The sequence below is a fragment of the Peromyscus leucopus genome, chromosome 1 (assembly GCF_004664715.2).
Source record: "Peromyscus leucopus breed LL Stock chromosome 1, UCI_PerLeu_2.1, whole genome shotgun sequence".
Classification (NCBI taxonomy): domain Eukaryota; kingdom Metazoa; phylum Chordata; class Mammalia; order Rodentia; family Cricetidae; genus Peromyscus; species Peromyscus leucopus.
The window spans coordinates 192390200-192394154 of NC_051063.1; positions in this window are offsets into that span (position 1 = coordinate 192390200).

The following is a 3955-nucleotide window of genomic DNA, read 5'->3' on the forward strand; positions in this document are numbered from 1 at the left end:
AAAGTTTTCCTAGGAGCACAGACCTCATTCTCTCCTGCCTCACTCCCTCCTCTCTCTGGAAGGATTCTCTTTATGTAGCCCTAGCTGTTCTGGAATTTGCTATGTGGACCACACTGGCTTCAAGTCAGAGAGTCTCCTACTTTTCTGCTTCCCAAGTTATTGAATGAAAGGGACGATGCCTGGCTCTCTCATTGTATTAAACAGAGTTAGTCCATTATATAAATGGTAAATTCTCTTTATAGAAAAATAAAAATAAAGAAATTTACCATGCACTATTGTTGCATAACTCAACATCCAAATGCAGGTTGAGTAATTCATCTTATTTTGTTTTTATATTATGTGTCTGAGATTTGTCTGTCTGGTGCAAGTAGAGGCCAGAAGAGGGCGAGATAACCCCTGGAACTAGAGTTACTGGAGCTTGTGTATTGTTGGTGCACAGACTCAAATTTAAGTCTTTTAGAAAAGTGCTAAGTTCTTTTAACTACTAAGTCATCTTTCCAGCCCCTCAAACACTTGCATGAAAAGATTCTTAAAAATAATTTTTTTCCTTTTGACATATTATTTCACTCTGTAGCTGCAACAGTTCTCAAACATCAGCCTCGTTCTGTCCCCACAAATCTTGGGATTACAGGCATGAACCATACTTGTTTTAAATGTTGGGATGTAAATCAGTCCAGAGCCTCTTGCATTTTGGGTAAGACTTTCATCAACTTAACTATATCTACATTCAAAAATATAAGACTTTACGTGACCTCTGCTATTGTCGATGCTGGTTATTCTCTCTTTATGCCTCAGTGTCACCAAACATAACTCTTTATTCTAGTTACATGTAAAAGTTGCCTATGGTGTATTGAAAAGGATTTCCTCTAGTAGCCATGGTGCTCTTCCAGCTTAACCTGGGCTACAGTACATGCTTTCTTTTGCCAGATCCTAATTCTGATTTATTTAATAATTTACTTAAAGTTTTACTTGTACTGTCTATTTGCAAGGCATGACTTCACTTGCTATCTGTAACAGAATAACCTGGAGTAATAGTTCAAACAATGGTTTTTATCCTTAACAACATGGCTGACTGCTAAATACACATCTGTAAAATTTTGCTCATTTGCCAGCCCCATCATTAGTTTTTAGAGTAGGAAATGAGAATGCAAACTGAGCCTGATATTAAAGCCTTTCTACAGCTATTCTGGCTTTGGTCCATGGATGACATTTCCACTTGGTTTTGGTGTGCAGATTTCAGAAGAAAACCCTTAACAGCCTGGTTATTGAAACCAGACACCACCTGTGTCTTATTAGCCTTGGACAATCACTGGTCTCTTAAAAATTTAGGCTTACTTCATTAACAAACTGCTGTGGAGCATCCCTAATAAACAGAAGAGAAAGAAATCTCAAAAGCTTGAGGCGTTTTTAATTTTTGCTCAGACAAGGTGGTGTTTCATAGCCACAGTGGGCATGGTCCCATTATTTTAGAAGTTGTCTCTACATCCTGAGCTCAGAATTCCTGTGTCAGTTTCTAGCCAAGAGCATAGAGATGAACAGTAGACATTTTACTTCAAAGACTATGGAGGTTCTAGGCTCCCTATGACTTCTATTCTGAGAAGGCTTTATCATTTTTATTCAGATTTAGTTTCTGACTGTCTTCTGCAGCAGCTCAGGCATAGGCAACGTAAACCTTGGTGGGTTTGGGATATACAGCCTGGTGTCTGAACACAGTCACTGGTGAAGTTGGGATTTCATGGGAGGCGGGGCTTTCAAGATCAGGAATCATAAGACTGGGGAATCTCTTCTTACATTTCAGTGGTTGATGATAGGAATTTATAGGAACTCCTTATTTCAGAAATCATGCATTGGGGAGATATCACTCTTTCTTCATGTCTTAATTATGCTTGATGTTTAGTATAGCATCTGGAATGCAATGAGTCTTAGAGATGTCTGGAGGTCCCTTAGTGTCAGAAGCAGTTCAAGACAGGATTGAACATCAAACTTAAGTACTGAGCAGAACCTGAAAACTGAATTTCCCTGGTGATTCACTCATGAACTTCAAGTCATCACAGCCCTTCTTGAGACTTTTTTGTGAGGAGAGTGGGATAGTGGAACTCAGTTCATGAAACAAGTTCATGAAACTCAGATCTGGAATGTGAGTTTTAAGTATCAAAGGCTGGAGACCCAAAGAGAATACAAGAAGCTCTATGGACATCAGAGTATCCACAGTGTTGCATTTTTTATTAGGGATGGCTGTTTACAAGATACTTATGGGTTAATTACCCAAAAGCCTCACATGGATTGAGAAGCTCTAGACAGGAAAGGTGACTGGTAGTACCTGCAAAAGCTTTAGATAAGGAGGTTCACACACAGAAACCATGGGTGTCTACCATTTCCAGACTCCAGAGAAATTGACCTGCAGATGGACTCTTCCCTCCCCATAGTTTTGCCCAGATCACGGGGACCCTCAAAATCCCACCACAGAGACTGAATCACATATGTAAAGGCAAAAAAGCCTTTATTTCAAACTTGGAGCTTGGACTCTCTGTCTAGTGCAAAGTTGAGAGCAGAGAGCCCCTAGGTCAGGCAGGGTGGGGTTTTCATCATAGCAGACAATGGAGTGAGGGGATTTCCAGGGTTCAGGACCCCCAACTGACTGACATTCACCTAAGGGTGTAAGGAATATTTGAAATGTTAGGCATTTCCTCTTAGAGCAGGCCATCCCTGGGTGGGGTCAGCTCATGCCTACTACTGGATCTGGGTGTTACCTGCCAGTAAGAATGTCAGAGAAGCCTGCCCAACTTGGCCCCAGTTGCTGGCCAGCAGGTAGGATTCCTGCGGGAAGGCCCCCCTCACCAAGAGCCCCCATCAGACCCTGCAATCTACACGCCCTGCCCCCATACCCATCTGCCTGAGACCCAGCCACTTCTTGAGGCTTGGAAACCAACCCCCAGCTCTCATTGGGCCTAGAGAGAGCTCTCTTTGGACCTAGAGCTCTCATCAGGCCTAGAGAGAGCTCTCATTGGACAAAGAGCTGTCACTGGACCAAGAGCAACCTCAGGAAACAGGGAATCTGCCAGCCCTCATTAGACCAAGAATGGTCATATACCCAAGGAATACCACAAGGACACATGCTCAACTATGTTCATAGCAGCATTATTTGTAATAGCCAGAACCTGGAAACAACCTAGATGCCCTTCACCTGAAGAATGGATAAGTAAAGTGTGGTACATATACACAATGGATTACTACTCAGCAGAGAAAAACAATGACATCATGAGGTTTGCAGGCAAATGGATGGAACTAGAAAATAGCATCCTGAGTGAAGTAACCCACACTCAGAAAGACAAACTTGGTTTGTACTCACTCATATATAGATAGTAGATGTAAAGCAAAGGCTAACCAGACAACTGACAACTCCAGGAAGACTACCTAGTAAAGAGGACCCTAAGGAAAGACACAGGGATCACCCAAAGACAGAGAAATGAATGATATCTACATGAGAAAACTGGTGGTGAGGGGGTAATGGAGGGCAAGGTTGGGGAAAAGAGACATTAGGGGAATGGGAGGTCCCAGCTGGATTAGGAACAGAGCACTAGAACAAGGAAAGAGACACCAAAATAAATGAAGACTTCATGGGAACAGGAAGAAGCAGAGTGCTAGAGAGGTCCTCAGAAATCCACAAAAATGCCTCCACTATAGACTACTGGCAATGGTCAAGAGAGTGCCTGAGCTGACCTACTCTGGTGACCAGATGGCCGAACACCCTAACTATCATGATAGAACTCTCATCCAGTGATTGATGGAAGAAGATTCAGAGATCCACAACCAAGCCCCAGGTGGAGCTCCAGGAGTCCAATTGATGAGAGAGAGGAGGGATTATATGAGCAAGAGATATGGAGACCATGATTGGAAAAAGCACAGGGACAAATAGCCAAACTGGCAGAAACACATGAACTGTGAACCAATAGCT